The following is an 18824-nucleotide window of genomic DNA, read 5'->3' on the forward strand; positions in this document are numbered from 1 at the left end:
GATTTATAAACATTCATTTAGTGACCATTCAAAGTTACAACAGCACCGAAAAAAGTGACTTATGACTGATTTTCACACTTGGCGACCAATGAGCTTCCCCATGTTATGTGATCAAAATTCGGGCACTTGGCAACTGGCATATATTTATGACAGTTGCACTGTCCTGGGATCATGTGATCACCATTTGTAACCTTCCCAGCCAACTTTCCACAAGCAAAGTCAATGGGAAAAGCCAAATTCATTCAGTGACTGCATGATTCACTTAACAACTGCAATATTTGCTTAATCGTGATAAAAAGAAATAGTAAAATGGGGCAAAACTCACTTAACAAGTGCCTTGCTTACCAACAGAATATGTGGGCTCAGTTGTGATCGTAAGTCAAGGACGACCTGCATAGCAATTTTCACATATACTGTTTTTAAAAAGAAACCTTTTCAATACATTGAAATACATACTCAGCCTTAGCTAAACAGGATGCAAACGCACTTAGTTCTTCGTCCTTTCACAATTGGCCTATCCATTTTCACTTGCAAATCATGTAAATCCTGAAAACAAATTCTCTCTCCCACATACCTCCCAAAGCTATCTAGCTTTGTTTATTATAAAAAATCAAGGACATATAAACAGACATTTAAATACAGTGGTTCTCTCACTTGATTTCTTAGGTGGGAATCTTTAAGAAATGGTAGGTATTCCTTAGTCCATATTTGGTTGAAGTATTAACTTATTTCTGGAATTCCTATTGCAGACTGGTTAATTGTTTGGGCTTGTCTTTATTTAAAATCTTGACATAAATGTACTGTATAGGCAGAGTAGATTAGTCACTCCCTGAGTTATCTACTGAAGTTTTCCTCATTTGCTTGATGATCCTGTTTTCTTTTCAGACATTTAATGTTCTTCCCTTGGTTCCCACATCCTTCTCCTTAAATCCCAAGAATTGAATTTCCCTCCACCAATCCTGATTTCCTATGTCTTAGGAAGTGGCTATTGTTAAAGGGGGGCATCATTTCCAGGCAGATTCTGATAATATCAAAAGTACTGAGTTACAAGAGGATAAGAAAAGATGAAAGAAATAAACAGGGTTTGGTTGGATGGACCCAGTTTTAGCTTCTGCTCCAGTTAAAAGGGTAAAGGAATTATCAACCCTGACTGCTCTTTAGAAGGCCAGATCCTAAAGCTAAAACTCAAATACTTTGGCCACCTAATGAGAAGGAAGGACTCACTGGAGAAGAGCCTAATGCTGGGAAAGATTGAGGGCAAGAGAAGAAGGGGACGACAGAGAATGAGGTGGCTGGATGGAGTCACTGAAGCAGTAGGCGTGAGCCTAGATGGACTCCAGAAGATGGTAGAGGACAGGAAGGCCTGGAGGAACGTTGTCCATAGGGTTGCGATGGGTCAGACACGACTTCGCAGCTAACAACAACCACAATTATAGCTAAAGGATCCGAGTAGGAGATTACATTGCAGTAGTTAGTTCTTTGCTTCCTCAAAAAGTGACAGATTCCCAGGGTAACGTTACAGGGTTTAGTTTCCTTTGAATGAGTCAGCACTGAAGATTTACAGTAACCTTTTCAGGAGAGTTGTATTTATAGATGCAGAGGTCAGTGAAAAGAAGCAAACAACAGGCAGCCGAGTTGCATTTCTCACAACAGGCTTTTGAAAACCACCTGTGTCCATCATGTACAACCTAAGCCACAGCTTGGTTGGGGTTTTCACCCACACCTTGACAAATTAAAATGACCAAATTGGTCCAAACTATTCCACTCCTTCACCCTGATCAGTGGCTGTCACTGTCTGAAGACAGAATGTTCTAAGTTACCAAGGATTCAGGCTGTGCTTTTGTCAAGCTCCTCCCCGCTCAGCTGCTCCTTCCTAGCATTTTACTGGTTTGGTCAAGTGGTAAAAGCACCTAGCTAAAAACTAGGAGACTGATAGTTCCAGTCCCACCTTAAGTTTGAAAGCTGATTGGGTGACCCTGGGCCAATCAGTCTCTCTCAGCCCACCCACCTCACAAGGCTGCTGTTGTGGGGAAAATAGGAGGAGGAAGGAATATTAGGTATGTTCATATGTTGAGTTATTTATAAAAACAAGAATGGCAAGAGTAGAGTAGAGTAGAATAGAATAGAATAGAATAGAATAGAATAGAATAGAATAGAATAGAATAGAATAGAATAGAATAGAATAGAATAGAATAGGAAGGGACCTTGGAGGTCTTCTAGTCCACCCCTTTCCTCAAGCCAGAGACCCTGTATCATTTCAAACAAATGGTTCTCCAATCTCCTTTTGGAAACCTCTTTCAAATTGGCTGGGGATAATGGACAGGCATACCAGTTAGGGTGGTATTGGGGTGCACTACTTTCTGGGAAGGTGGCCTCAATGTGTAATATAATTGTTGCATTCCAATCCTTTGGGCTCTGCTCCAAAGTCTGGTAACCAGCGCTCCAGAGAACTTGGTTTCTAGCAGCTGCTTCTATAACAAATCTGCCTCGTCCATGACTTAATTGGGAATTCAGTAATGTTTGTATTACTGAAATTTGCCTGGGGAGGGGGCACTTCCCTTCTTTGAGGTTTCCCAAGGTAGTTTTCAAGTATGGCATTAGCATGGACTCAGGATCAGGATGATGGCCGGGCAGTTGTTATTCAACAAATTCTAGGGGGAGATTCGGGGGTACTGGATATGAGGCCTTTTTTGTGAATCTGAGCTGTTGGGATCTGAACGAACTGTTACTTAACTGTATGTTAAGAGTTTCCTGGCTGCATAGCAACCTCTGCCTGAGCTGCTTGAATCTGTGCCAAGATTGGTAGTGGAATTAATTCCCTGGGTTGTGGGAATTCAGTCAGCTATCCATGGGTTATATAAAATAAATAAAACTGAGAGGCATCTGGTAACCATGATCCAGGTTATCTCTGGCCCAAAACACAGCCACACATTAGACCTGGTTTTTATCCTACAGCCATGGCAACATGATATGGAGTTGGAAGGGGAGTGGTGCGGAGTTACCATCAATCCCTTATCATAAATAGATCATCCCTTGCTGGCTTTGGTGGGAGGACTTCTGCAACTGCTCCAGAAAGCAGAGCCATGGGTAGTTTTTGGCATATCTCACTTTACCCATATAATGCTTTTGCTTCATTGGAATGGAATGGAATGGAGTAGAGTAGAGTAGAGTAGAGTAGAGTAGAGTAGAGTAGAGTAGAGTAGAGTACAGTAGAGTAGAGTAGAGTACAGTAGAATAGAATAGAATAGAATAGAATAGAATAGAATAGAATAGAATTCTTTATTGACCAAGTGTGATTGGACACACAAGGAATTTGTCTCCGATGCATAAGCTCTCATGCTCATAATCATAAAATACAATCATAAGATACAACAGTCAGTGATAGTCATAGGATACAAAATAATCAACATTAATCATAATAAGATCCTAAATAAAAACAAACATAAATCATGAGATACAAACAACAAAGTTATCGTAAGAAGCTAGGAAAGGGTAACGGGAAAGAGAAGGATAATAGTAAGGGGGGACTGTGGTTGTTTGAGTGTGCAATGGCAAAATAGGCCAACATGGGGCAATTAAAAGTTGCTGGTTGTCAGTATAAAGCCCTGCGTGGCATGGGGGCACTTCCAGTGGAACTGTCTTGCTCCCATTGTTTCTGCTCACCCCACCAAATTTAGCAGAATAGGCATGTTCTGTGTCCTCTATCAAACAATAAGATTTTGTTGGACCAAGGAGTTGGGTCTTCTCTGTGCCAATGCCTTGGGGAACAGCATCCTCCCAGGGATCCAGATGACTCCGCCACCCTACCCTACCCCCATTAGCCTTTCTTGAGGCGTAGAAGACTTGGCTGTTTTTCCAGCCACTTGAGCTCATAGCCTCTGTTGTTGATATAGTTTTATGATTGGACTGGATTATTTACCTCAGGCATTATTAATTGCTGTTTGTAAATATTGGATTTTTAATATCTGTAGGTTGCCCTACAGAAATAGACGGCCTTATAAACTAAATGGGGTTTTATATTTGTTCAGGGATTAAATTTAATTATTTTAACTGTCTTTAACTTTTGTATTGTATTGACGTTTTTAAATACTTTGTAAACCACCCTGAGTCCTATGGGAAAAGGGCGGTATATAAATTCAATAAACTAAACTAAACTAAATAAAGTATTATTATAATATGAGTAATATGACTTACGACCATTTGTTTAATAATAGTTTAAAGTTATGATGGCCTCAGAAAGTGATTAATGACCTGTATTCACACTTCCCACCCTCACACTACTCAGTCATGTGATCGCAGTTGGGGTGCTTGGCAAATAGCTCACACTTATGACCACTTGCAGAATCCTGCCGTTACATAATCACAATTAGTGACCTTTTTTTTGCAATTTCTGACCAAAAAAATGTAAACAAAATCCCATTGGGGGAGCTAGATTCACTAAATAATTGGTGTAAAAATTGTCACTATTTGACTTACAACCACAGCAATTTATGACAGAAATTCCGCTCTCAGTTGTGGTCATAAATCGAGGACTACCTGTACAATAGCAACAGATTATAGGGTTTGTTAAAACCATTGTTGCATTTAGGCACATGTGGTTTTAATGTAAGACATACTGATATCAAGTTATTGCATCAAATAGAAAAGATATAAATAGAAAAAATAGAAAAGGTGGTCGTACACACAATTGTGGCACCTGCTACATGAGTCATAGTTTACATCCTGATTCAGCACTGTCACATAATTTGCCTCCAATATTTCCCAAGACAGAAAATGCACGCAATGCTTTCAGTCAAGTACAAGGAAGAGCAAAACTCAGTGATGTTCCCATATGTTTAAGGAGAATTTTGTATGTGTGTGCCTTCAAGTCAATTATGACTCCTGTCTAGTTCCTGCAGGGTTTTTTTTGTAAAGTAGAATTAGGAGAGTGTACTATCAGGTATAGAGGGACGTGGTAGCTCAGTGGCTTAGGACGCTGAGCTTGTTGATCAGAAGGTCGGCAGTTTGGCGGGTCGAATCCTGAGTGCCGCATAACAGAGTGAGCGCCTGTTACTCGTCCCAGCTTCTGCCAACCTAGCAGTTCGAAAGCATGTAGAAATGCAAGTAGAAAAATAGGGACCACTACGGTGGGAAGGTAACAGCGTTCCGTGCGCCTTTGGCGTCTAGTCATGCCGGCCACATGACCACGGAGACGTCCTCGGACAAGCGCTTGCTCTTTGGCTTTGAAACGGAGATGAGCACTGGCCCCTAGAGTCGGAAACGACTAGCACGCATGTGCGGGGGAACCTTTACCTTTACTTTTTTATTATCAGGTAGGCAAGTGTTGTTGTTGTTAGTTGCGAAGTTGTGTCCGACCCATTGTGACCCCATGGACAACGTTCCTCCAGTCTTTCCTGTCCTCTACCATCTTCTGGAGTCCACTTAAGCTCACGCTTATTGCTTCAGTGACTCCATTTACAGCTATTCTGTTCTTCCTTTTTGTGTTAGGCCATCAACAAGATTGAATCTGGGGTTTGGCCGGCATGCAATGAGTAACCCAAATGTTCCCTGGTTCAGGTTATAGAAATGTTGTACAGGTAGTTCTTGGTTGATGACAGCAGTCGGGGTTGGAATTTCCATCGCTAAGCTACACAGTAGGAAAACGCATCACTTAGCAACAGCTGATCTGAGACTTCCTGACTTCCATTGCTAAGTCAATCATCATGAGTTGTTAAGCAAGGATGTCACCTGATCTCCATTTGAGACCTCCTGCTGGCTTCCCCAATGACTTTGCTTGTAAGAAGCTGGCAAAGAAGGTTGCAAATGGCGACTATGTGACTGCAGGGCCCTTGGGGGTTGGAATTTTGAGGACCAATCCTGTCACTCCTTCAACACTGTCACAAGGCCAGATGGTCGCTCAATGAGTGATTGTTAAGCGAGGGGCACTGTATTTTATGAGTGATGAACCAATGGAGATTCATTATAATTCTACTTTCCAATAAAAAAAAATATTATTGAGAGATGTTCAATATTTGTGCTTAAAAACAAAACAAAACAAAACCAAGGCCCTGTATCTGGTTGCTTAATAAGAAAGGCTTGGTTTAATTAATTAGACTTTTTTTAATGATTTGGCCAAGCTATATCCATTAAAAGAGAGGTTCATAATGTGCATATGGTTAATAAAATGCTGCTATATACTTCAAACTCTGGCTAAAGCTGAAGTACCATGAAATGGAATTTATGGCAGTTCCATCCAATAAGATTCTTCTTCAGTCAAATCACATTCATTCTGTTTTTATAATTGTTATATATTATTGCTTTAAAACCTGATAGCATTGTTTTGATTAGAGCACATCTCCTCTGTTTATGTTTGTGAAATTCTAATACCAATTGATCCTAATCAGAGGATTTCCAGAGGTAGAACACCAATTAAATTGCACTGTAGATTATTACTTTCTGTCATGTGCATTTGATCCTTGTTTTGCAAACAGCTAAATTATCTTTATGCAAAATAATAACATTAAGGCATGATGGAATAAGTTCTTATCGGAAGGAAGGAAGGAAAATACCTTCTCTCCAGTATAATATTCCATTTACATGGCAGTTGTATTTATGACCTCAATTATTCTCAGATTCGTACAGTCCTTTGATTTTGGTCATGGAAGAAGTATCATAGGGAACAAACTTTTTTGCAGCTCTGCTGGCCTCTGAAAAGACTGTCAAGGTTCTCCCATGAAGAGGTCATGATATGTTGGAGCCCTGCTGGATGCGGTGTCACTTTTGTGTGGATCACCACTTTATTATTTTACTCTTGCTTATCCATTTATATATTGGAGGGGAGGGGGAAATTGTTGCATTTATTAGGTTTTATTGAATTTTCTGCAGGCCATCTAAAATCACTTTGGCTGAGTTTCATAGCCATACAAACATTTTAAATCTATCCATATACCACTAAAACTCTTCTGTCTATAACTTTTAACCGGGCAAAAGTGCATCATAGGGCAAAACTTTTCCAAACAAGGTGCGTCCTGAGAGCCCGGGATTCTGCCTTTAAGGCAGGGGACAGGGACACATACAGAGAGGCCAGGGCAAATCTCAGAAGAGGCATTAGGATGGCGAAACAACAATATAAACATAAGGTGGAGAACCACCTAGCAGACAACAATCCGAAGCAAGTGTGGCAGGGACTGCAGCACCTAACCAACCACAAGGGCAGTATGAGGAACACGGTTAATACCGATAAGTCGTTGGCAGAGGAGCTGAATATCTCCTTTGCTCGCTATGAGGTAAAAAGACCAGACCCCGTAGCCTCTGCTGGCCGGCCTTCTGATTCTCAGCCACTCACCCTGTTCAAAGACCAAGTGAGAGCTGTATTGAAGGCTGTGAATCCCAGCAAAGCCGCAGGCCCAGATGGGGTGCTGGGGATAGTGGTTAAGAACTGTGCCGACCAATTAGCAGGGGTCCTGACAAGGATCTTTAACATCTCTTTGCAAACGGCCTGTGTACCATCATGCTTGAAAGCAGCTACCATTGTCCCAGTCCCAAAGAAAACTGCAGTTGAGTGCCTGAATGACTACAGACCTGTTGCATTAACGTCTGTAGTCATGAAATGCTTTGAAAGACTGGTTCTCCAACATCTGAGGACATGCCTCCCACTGGACTTCGACAAACATCAATTTGCCTACAGGGGGAACAGGTCAACAGATGATGCCATAGCTACTGCTCTACACTCTGTAGCAAGCCATCTTGAGAAACCTGGAAGCTATGTCAGGATGTTTTTTGTTGATTACAGCTCAGCTTTCAACACATTTTTTTCCGAGCACTCTCAATGAAAAGCTGAGTGACTTGAAATTTTCCCCCTCCATCTGTGAATGGATTCAAGACTTTCTCAGAGACTGGTTACAAACAGTGAGGGTCGGGTCTATTTTATCCACCCCCCTGAAACTTTGCACCGGCTCGCCACAGGGCTGTGTGCTTAGCCCCTACCTGTACTCATTGTACATATATGATTGTGTATCATCCGACCCATCTACTGCAATAATTAAGTTCACAGATGATACTGCCATAGTGGGTCTTATTACAGGTGGAGATGAGACAGCATACAGGGGGGAGGTACAAAAACTATCCATATGGTGTTGCAACAACAACTTGCACCTGAACATTGGCAAGACGAAAGAGATGGTGCTAGACTTCCAGAGGAAAAAAGAGGAACCTGCCCCACTTTACATCAGGGGGGTGCTGTGTGGAGAGAGTTTCCTCCTTTAACTTTCTGGGAGTCTACTTCTGTGAAGATCTTACCTGGAAAGTTAATACAACCCAGGTGGCCAGGAAGGCCCAACAGAGACTCCCCTTCCTCAGAGTCTTGCAGAAGAACAGGGTAGTGTTTAGTTCTGATAGACGAAGACTCAGAGTAGTTTAACAATGAACGAGTTTATTGAATACACAAAGTCAACTGTCAACTGTCAAATGTTGCAATCTTTTATAGGGGTAGTGTTTGAACTGTAACCAATCAATGGAGCTTATTTTCCCGCTCCTAGGTTATTGCAACCAATGATTGCACCTGGATTTCCCGCTCAAAACCCTGCTATTCTGCAATCAGTTAATTCCCATATTAATAACTATTTACATACACAACACCCCTTACCCCCCAGTTGTTGTTATTTCTTTACAAAGTCCTTTAAATATTTTGGCGGCCTATGTAATCTAGAAGGGTATCTATTACTCTGGCTGCTAGGGACCCCTTTTCCTGATTGACTGCTTGGCTGCTTCTCTGTGTTGGACCTAGGCTCTGGGTTATTAGACTCTGATGTTTCCCTGTTGCTGTTTTGTGCATTGGTTTGTGTTTGATACTCAGTAGTCACTGGCCTACCTCGCAGAGGTACCTCCCAGTCTATTTGACTCGATTGTTGTTGTTGTGGTGGTGGTGTAGCAGGAGAAGAGATGTTTTGCCATTCCTCTACCACACTCTCTGGCATGTTGTTATTACTGAACCTGGATGTACCTTTTTCCCCAAAAGTGCTTTGGCCCCCCTCTACTGGCAAGCACCCACTGGATCTCTTCCTCAGCTGATCTGTGTGTCTTTTACATATCCTATTCCCTTCCCCCTCAATAGTGTACGACAGGGGGCCTAAAATTTCAGTCACCACCCCCGGAATCCATTTGTCCCCTTGGGTGTAGTTCCTGGCCCAGATCAAATCCCCCACTTTAAATGTTCTGTTAGGAATGTCCAATTCAGCGCTTGGTAGAAGTCTGTCAGGGTGTAATCTGTCCAATTTGGTGGTTAGTCTCCTTCCCCACCTCATTTCAGCTGGACTTTTCCCTGTAGCAGAGCATGGGGTCGTATGTTGGGCCAACAAGAACTCGGCCAGTCTCTGATGCCAGTCACCTCGAATGATTCTTTTTAAGGCGTCCTTCGTGGTCCTCACATTCCGTTCAGCCAAGCCGTTGGTGGATGGGTGGAAGGGTGCTGATGTCCTGTGCTTAATCGAGTTGGCCCTGAGGAAATCCTGAAATTCAATAGATGTGAATTGTGGCCCATTATCAGACACGATTAAATCCGGCAACCCATGAGTGGCAAAGAGGCCCCTTAATGCCTGTATGGTTCTACCTGAGGTTGCTGAACTGACTGGTACTACCTCTAGCCATCTAGAGAAGCTGTCAACCACTACCAGAAATGTTAACCCTTGGAAAGGCCCAGCAAAGTCAATATGAATCCTGGACCAAGGATTTCTAGCTAACTCCCACTTATGCGTACGGATGTGTTGTTGTTCCGGCCTAGAGCGTTGGCACAGATGGCAATTGGCAACACATTCCTCGATGTCCTTGTCCAGTCCTGGCCACCACAAGTGACTCCTAGCCAACGCCTTCATCCGTACTATTCCAGGGTGTCCTTCATGTAATTCTAGTAAAATGGCTGATTTGTGTATTCCTGGAATGACCACACGATTTCCCCAGAGTAAACAGCCCAAATGAACTGACAGTTCATCTTTCCTTCTAAAATAGGGAATGTATTTTTCATCCGGGTTGGCGTTTGGCCACCCACTCAGGACCCAGGCCATTACTCTCTTTAAAGTGTGGTCCTTATTTGTTGCCTCAGCTATGTCTTTAGCAGTTAGGGGCCAATTGGGGATATCCTGTAGGGACATTATTTGTCCCGCAGGTGCAGGGTCTTCCTCTGTTATGTTTAGGGGCAATCTGCTAAGGGCGTCAGCATGTCCCATGTCCTTGCCCGGTCTGTATTGGAGGGAGAATGAGTATGCTGAGAGGAAAATGGACCACCTCAGCATTCTAGGCGACATTATTTGGGGAGTCTGTTTATCTGTGGTAAACAGTCCCAACAGGGGCTTGTGGTCTGTCAGTATAGTAAAGTTCCTACCATAAAGGTAGTCGTGGAACTTTTTTACTCCTGCCACTATTGCTAATGCCTCCCTGTCTATCTGAGCGTAATTCCGCTCTGCTTTGGTTAGTGTGCGTGAATAATATGCAATTGGTCTTTGTATTCCTTGTTTGTCTAAGTGGCTGATTACAGCCCCTACACCATAAGGCGAAGCATCGCACGCCAGGTAAATCGGTTTGTTTTCTATAAAGTGGGTTACAGTTGATTTACTGGACAGAATGTCCTTTAAAGTTTGGAAACTTACTCTGTGTTTGTCCAGCCATTGCCAAGGAGTCTTCTTATCTAAGAGTCTGTGGAGGGGTTCTGCAATGGCAGCCTTGTGGGGCACAAACGTGTGGTAAAAGTTTACCAGGCCAAGGAAGGCCTGTAGTTCCGCCTTATTCCTTGGTTCTGGGGCCCATTTAATTGCTTTAATTTTGTCAGGGGTAGGGTGGATTCCATTTTTGTCAATCCTAAACCCCAAAAAATCAGTGGATTTAACCCCTATGCTACATTTTTCCCTTTTTAATTTCAATCCAGCCCTCCTAAATCTACCCAGTACCTGTTCCAGCTGCTCTACTAACATTTCCTCATCTTTTCCAGCTATCAGGACATCATCAAAGTAAGGGCATACTCCTGGTATGCCCTTTAAGGTCCTCTCCATCACTTCTTGGAAGATGCCTGGAGCTGCTGCAATACCAAATTGCAGTCTGTGGACTCGGAACGCCCCCTTGTGGGTAACAATTGTCTGTGCCTCTGCAGCCTCTTTAGAAACAGTCAACTGTAAGTACGCATGCGCCAAGTCTAGCTTGGCGAACATGGCGCCGTCCTGGATCATGGCGAGGACCTGCTTCACCGTCGGGACCGGGTAAGCATGCTTTTTCATTCCAATGTTCAGGGTGGCCTTGTAGTCAGCGCAGATTCTCACATCCCCATTGGGTTTGAGGGGTGTGACAATCGGCGTTTCCCACAAACCACCCTCAACAGGTTCTAATACCCCTTGGCCTACAAGCCTGTCGAGCTCGGCCTCGATTTTTTCCTTCAGGGCGAAAGGCACCCTTCGGGCCTTAAGCCTGATTGGTTTTACAGAGGGGTCTAGGTTAAATTTAATTGGGGGCCCTTTGTACCTACCCAAAGACCCATCGAATACGTCTGCAAATTCATTGCAGACTGATTCGAGGGTCTTATTTTTAATTACTGAATTTATCCCCCCAATCCAAATGCCCAGGGCAGGGAACCAGTTAACCCCTATTAAGCTAGTCCTATGTCCCTCAGTAACTATTAATTCTAAGACCCCCTTAAATCCCTTAAATTTAACGCTAAGGCTGATCTTCCCTTTTATTTTTATGGGGCTTTTTTGGAAATCAGTTAATTGAATATTTGTTGAATTAAGTGGAATTTTCCTTCCACTTATTTGTTCGATCCTCTCAAGGGTTTCAGTGGAAATTATTGACACTGAAGCCCCTGAGTCTATTTCCATTCTGCAAGGGACCCCTTGCAGGTGGACTGTGATTTTTAATTTTCCTCCAGGAAAATTGTAACCTTTTCCCTGTCTCCTCCGGCTGACACGCGCCACCTCCCCTAGATTTGGAATTTTAACCCAGGGTTTAGGGGTCTCCTTGCCACTGAAACAAGGGGTTACCTTCCCCTCGGCCCACACATCGACTTCGTGAAGGCGGTTGTCACGAACACGGCTCCTACAGATGGCCTGGATGTGGCCGGTCTTGCCGCATGCCCTGCACTTTGCGGTACGGAATCGGCAAGAGGCGCGGGGATGATTGCCTCCGCAGCTGCCACACCGGTTCTGGTTGTCCATGTCGCGCGGTCTGGTTGTGGTGTCCCGCCAAGGTCGTTGTGTCGCCGTCGCTTGTCTTTGCGGAGTTGCGGGTTGTTGACGACGGGCAGGTTCAGGCCCTTCACTTCTGGGTTGTCTTGGCGCCAATTTTCCGAACCACCTGGAGATTTCAGCTATATCTTCTTCCCACTGCTGGTCCGCCTCCCCGCAGTCCACATAGCCCTCTTGATTGATCTCGGATGCCGCTGCCATGCTGCTGCGGGGGGGGTCGCGATACCCGGTGGACTCGTACGTTAGAAGTTCGTCGATCACTTCCTGCAGATCGCCAGTGGGTTTGGCGATTATTCTGTTTTGAAGCTGCTCATCACGCAAGCCCAGTACTACTCGGTCCCGAATTCTTATTTCTAAATTATCGTATTTACATCGTACTGCGGCTTCCCTGACGGCAGCGACAAATTTTTGTATGGATTCTCCAGGTCTCTGGTTTCTCTTCTCAAAGATGCGCCGCCAGAATAGTTCGGACCTCCTTGGTGTAAAGTGGACCTTTAGTTTGGCTAGGAGGTCGACGTAAGGCACGCTTGAGACTGGTTGCGGTTGACATAGTCCGACAGCGATTCTGTAGACCGGTGTGCCACAAATCGTCAATAGCGCTGCCGCTTTTTTACGGTCGTCTGTGATTCCATTCACTAACAGGAACCCTTCGACTTGTCCTATGTATTCTTCCCAATCCTCGGGAAAGTTTGGGTCGAATTCCTTCAATGACCCAATTTGCGCCATTCGGAGAATTTTCTTTTCTGCCGCGGCCGCTCGGTTGACTGTGGCTCGTTCTGACTCTGCCGCCTTAGCGCGACGATTCCGCCAATTCTCTGGTCTTCTGTCTATCCCACCTTCGTCGCCAATTGTTTAGTTCTGATAGACGAAGACTCAGAGTAGTTTAACAATGAACGAGTTTATTGAATACACAAAGTCAACTGTCAACTGTCAAATGTTGCAATCTTTTATAGGAGTAGTGTTTGAACTGTAACCAATCAATGGAGCTTATTTTCCCGCTCCTAGGTTATTGCAACCAATGATTGCACCTGGATTTCCCGCTCAAAACCCTGCTATTCTGCAATCAGCTAATTCCCATATTAATAACTATTTACATACACAACAGGTAGAACAACAGCTAATGACCCTCTTTTACCAGTCTATAGAGAGCGTCCTCTCGTACTGTATTGTGGTTTGGTATGCTGGTCTGACAGCCTCAGATAGGAAAGTATTACAAAGGGTGGTGAGCACAGCACAAGACATTGTGGGCTGTCCCGACACGACTGGATGACATCGCCAGGGCTCGCGGCTTGAAAGAGTGAGGAAAATTCTCAGGGATGACTCACACTCTGGTCGGTATCTCTTTACTCTCCTACCATTGGGTAGAAGATATAGGAGTATAGCCAACCATACCAACAGGCTGAAGAACAGCTTTTATGCATGGGCTGTTAGGCTCTTGAACGGGAAATAATTTTAAAAACTTTATGTATGATTGACTTGCGAGGCCGGTGTGTTGTGCAATTAGCTCACATGGTGTAATAAGATGTGAGTTTGTTATCACTGTGAGTTGGGGGGGCATGAAGGGAGGGTCAGCCAATCTCAATGTATACATGGCTGTACTTTGACAATAAAGGTTCATTTACTCAAATGGGTTAACTTACAGAATGTGTCCCAACTTTGGGAGCCATGAGTCCCATGGAATTGAAATTCGGCAAATTTTGTAAAATATTTTATGACATAAAATTATCATAAAGAGCATTATAAGACATACTACAAAATACCTTAAGATATTTGCCGTGGTCAACTCCTAATGTATTATATCTTCTTAAACATTTAAGAACTATTCAAGTACGTTAGAAGTTCTGCCATTGTTGAAGTTATTGAGGTATCTGGGAAGGAAATTGTCTAGTAAATAATTAAAATCAGAATAGGAGGAAACGTTTTAAAGCCATTGCAATGTCTCAGCAACATTATTGAAAATTTCCTTATCCTTTCTAGAGTTAGGTTTAAAACAAAATGAACTGTTAGAGAGCTACTAGAGGCTATTCTTTTAGTTAGGTGTGATCTATTAGGATTAGGTTATGAAATAGAAAATATCTATGAGATAGAATATGTTTACTTACTAGGCTTAGTTTAGATATTATTTGTGTAATGAAACAATGGAAATTTGGGTTATGGATGCTATTATGGATGTTAAAGGTTAAATTTGAATACTTTAACTAAAAATTAAGAATTAGATAGAATTCAAAACAACATGGATATGCATAAGTAAAAATAGATTGACAAATCTAGGTTATTGTATTAGTAAGCTGTGATGTATCAGGATGAGAAATAGAAATGTTTACGAAATAAAACTAAAAGTTACCTATATAGGTATTAGGTTTATATTAGATGTTATAAATTTTGTGTAGTGAAATAAGGGAAATTTGGGTTATGGATGCTATTATGGATGTTAGAGGCTAAACTTAAATACTATAATCAAAATTAAAAATTAGGAAAAACTTTAAAACAGGATATGGATATGTATAACTAAAAACAGACTGATAATTGTTTTAACTGAGCATGTTATTGGTAGAAATTTTCTAGTTTAAGCATGTTATATTAAATGTTAAGGGAAATAGAGAATGATGTTCTGATAATGTAACCTGAGATAGGTACTAAAAACTCTGTTATTGAACCTTTGATTACCCAGTCACTATGATGCTTTCTAAATATTTTGATGTTAAATTGGAAAACTAATAAAACTTGTTTAAAAAAAAGAAAATTTTCTTATCCTTTAATGTCATCCATTTCAATCAACTATTACATGGCTGTATTAATTACTGAATATATCTCGTAGTGGTGCAGTTTATTCCTAGGAATACCATTTAATTTACTTTGATAGCCCAGTTTTACTTACTTAAAGATACATTTATGTATAACTTTAACAGCAATTCAAGAACAGCTGATGTGGGATTTTGGGGGGGGTTGGAAAAAGAGGTTGTCAATTCCTATACTATACTAATTTGGAAGCAAGGCTTACTTAGTTCAGTAGGATTCACTTTCAAGGAAGTATGGATTAAATATTGGTCCTTATTCAGATCAATCATAGCAACTTGGTTATCACTTATTTTTTTGTTATTTATGTACTTGGGATACAGTGAAAATAAAATGTACAAAAGTTTCGACACTCCTTATTTACTGTGTTTTACCCAACCATATTTACCGCAAGATTATATACAGTATGTGCTCAAACCCACCCATCAATTATTTTTTGGTTTTTTGTTACAATGATAATAGCGCAATCATATTTTTAAATTATCTAAACCACAAAGATTAGAAACACAATTTCAAGCCTACTACTGAGTATACAGAGGATATACAGCTTTGTGATATAATCCTATGTACATCAATCAATAATTCAGTTCAATTTATTTAAGGTCAAAGACAAGTACAAATATTAAATAAAATTTAAGACAGAGTTAAAATACATTTGTAAAACAATCTAACTAGCTTCTAATATGTGAAAGCCAGGATGCAGCCTATATTAAATTTTAATGTAAACACTAAAATTACATTAAGTGTGATATCTAAAATTACAACAACAAAGAAAAGGTATCTATTAATATAAGTGAAGTGGTAATATCTAACATTCAAATTAATTATTGTTACAGGGATCCTATGTACACATCTCCCAGAAAATATCCCATAGAATTCAGTGGGAATTCAGAGTCCAGAATAAGTGACAATATTCAGAATTCATTAAGAGATTGATAGGATCCATCTGGACAATTTGTTTAACATGCTTTCTGCCACTTTGTAAGGCTGCACAAAATTATGCCTGCATAATTTGTTCTCTTCAGATATTTTGCCACTGCCTCAGAAACGAGTTTCTAGATCTACAGAACTCACTCTTGTATAAAGAACGGTTGCTGGAATTGGGTATGTCTAGTTTAATGAAGAGAAGGACGAGGGGTGACATGATAGCAGTGTTCCAATATCTCAGGGGCTGCCACAAAGAAGAGGGAGCCAAGCTATTCTCCAAAGTACCTGAAAGCAGGACAAGAAGCAACGGATGGAAACTAATCAAGGAGAGGAACAACCTAAAACTAAGGAGAAACTTCCTGCCAGTTAGAACAATTAACCAGTGGAACAACCTGCCTCCAGAAGTTGTGAATGTTCCAACACTGGAAGTTTTTAAAAAGAGTCTGGACAGCCATTTTCTGAAATTGCATATGGTTTCCTGCCTGAGCAGGAGTTGGACTAGAACAGGGCTTTTCAACCAGTGGTACGGGTACTACCTGTGGTACATTGGCACCTGGCAGGTGGTATGCGACCATCCTAGAAAAGTGGCAGGGGAAGGGAATGAACTGAACCAATGGCAGCACCGCACAAGCCTGAGCGAGAGATGGCTGGAGCTGCAGGGCTGTCAGTGCTTCTTTAGGGCTGTCAGGGCTCAGCGGAAGCGCCAGGATCAGCGCCAGGGTCCAGCTGGAGCTCGGCGCTGATCCTGGCGCTTCTGCTGAGCCCAGAAGAAGCACCGATCAGCTGGAATGTTGCAGCATCTCCAGGGTCTTGTGATTTACATTCAGATGCTTGGCAACTGATTCATATTTATGACGGTCACAGTGTCCCAGGATCATGTGAAGTGACCAAAACCTGCTGTAACCACCCAGCAGATGGGGGGAATAAAAACCAAACACCCCCACCCCCACCCCTGCTGCCAATCCTCAACAGAAATGCTCACAACAATAAAAACCTCAGACAGGAGGAAGAGCCTCGCCGGGCGGGCAGGCAGGTGTCTTGCTTGGCTGTGGCTTGGGGGGCACTTTTTTCAGTGCCATTGTAACTTTGAACAGTCACTAATCGAACTGTTGTAAGTCGAGGACTACCTGTACTTCATCACTTTTTTGCTTTTTTTTTTTTTGGTCATCAAGTTTTTGACACCTTGCTAGGCGACTGATGGTACTCGGATGTTGCCATGTCCTAAAAGTGGTACAGTGGGTGAAAAGGTTGAAAAGCCCTGGACTAGAAGACCTCCAAGGTCCCTTCCACCTCTATTCTATTCTATTCTCTTTGACGTACTGTGGGCAAAAGCAGTTATTGATTCAAGGGACTTCCCTATTTCAGACAGCACCTCTCTGCCATCCAAGATATTTGTCAGTTGCATCCTTTATGTATACCTGTCTAGAGACCTTGCACAAGAGCACTGGGCCTGTATAGGGTAAATAACTTTGCAAGTAAGAATTTGGGCTTTCTTTTTCACTTTCCTAGTGCTTTTTCCTATTCTTTTTCTCTTCAGTTCAAAGTTAGTATTGTTTGTATTCTGTTCACAGTTTCTTTAGTAAAGTCAGGGCTTTTTTTCTCATAGAATGCTCAGAACGGAGTTCCGGCACCTTTTTTGGATGGAACCTTGTAGGATAGGCAAGGTGGGTTGTATGACACGTGTGAGTGCCGGCACCTTTTTCTTTTACAAAAAAAGCACTGAATAAAGTTATATGTTTTTTTTAAAAAAAAAAAACCTGTGGAATGTTATTTATTGCCTTAAGATTGTAAAAGTCCAGCCCAAAGTGGTAAGCCGGCATTTCCAGTATACTATACCGACAAATTGGCAAGCAGCAGATATCTTTGCTACATCTTACTTCCAAGGAATTAGAAATTATTTACAAGGTTCTTTCTTCTACCACTTTAGCATCAAGAGCAATCCTCAGACATAGGTTATACTGGCGGAAGATCAATAGACAAAGTCACTCAATGAGCTTCACTCTGAGTGGGATTTTTACATAAGCCTCTATGATCCAAATCCTACCTTTTAAGTAGCATAGCAAGTTTAAAATCAACAGAAGCTCTGCACAAAACCACCCCAATTTCCTGGAACCCATTCTCAAGAGTAAACTGTTTAGCAAAAGAATACACAAGTCCTACCCAGAAATCTGCGAAAATAATATCTGTGTACATATTGGCTCCTCAGATGACCTCTTCATTCTGCCTCCATTACCTCCACATTTTGTAATCTAAATAGGGCCAAGCAAACATTCCAAAAGGTTGTCATATGGGTGTCATATTGCCACACCCCTTGCTCATCTGGGGGAAGAGGGAATGCTTCCTTTAGCATTGTCCAGGATAATACTGCATGAGCATCCTCACACAGTATTACTAGGTAGATTGCTAACCCTCTAGAGGTTTGATTATCCTGGTTTATCAAGAGCTGTTAGCAGATTTTAAACTAACAGCCTTTACTCCAGAAAAAAGTAAAGCCCGCAGAAAGGTGACTTCTGGCCTCATGGTTTGATTGCACATTAAAATGGTTACTTTGCATATTTATAATGTGAGACATGGAAGAGCTGCTACCACTTAAAGCAGAGCTCCCCAACTTTTGGGACACTAGGAGAGAGGTTTTTCCGCAGACTGGAGGGGCGTGGTTTAGTGTGCTGCCTGCATCTCGCGGATGGGGCTTTGCTTGTTTGTGCGGCCCGGTTGCTGGCATGCTGCAGCCCAGTACTGGTCCATGGACTGGGGTTGGGGAGCCCTGACTTAAAGGACACAGCAGTAAATTGGGATTACTTTCCTATTTGAGTTCAAGAATTCAAAGCCCTCAGCCGCTTCTTGTTATTGCAAGTTTCATGCTAGTTGACGTTATTTTCATCTTAATGTTTAACATCCACT

The sequence above is a fragment of the Vipera ursinii genome (genome assembly GCF_947247035.1).
Source record: "Vipera ursinii genome assembly, chromosome: 1".
Taxonomy (NCBI): Eukaryota; Metazoa; Chordata; class Lepidosauria; order Squamata; family Viperidae; genus Vipera; species Vipera ursinii.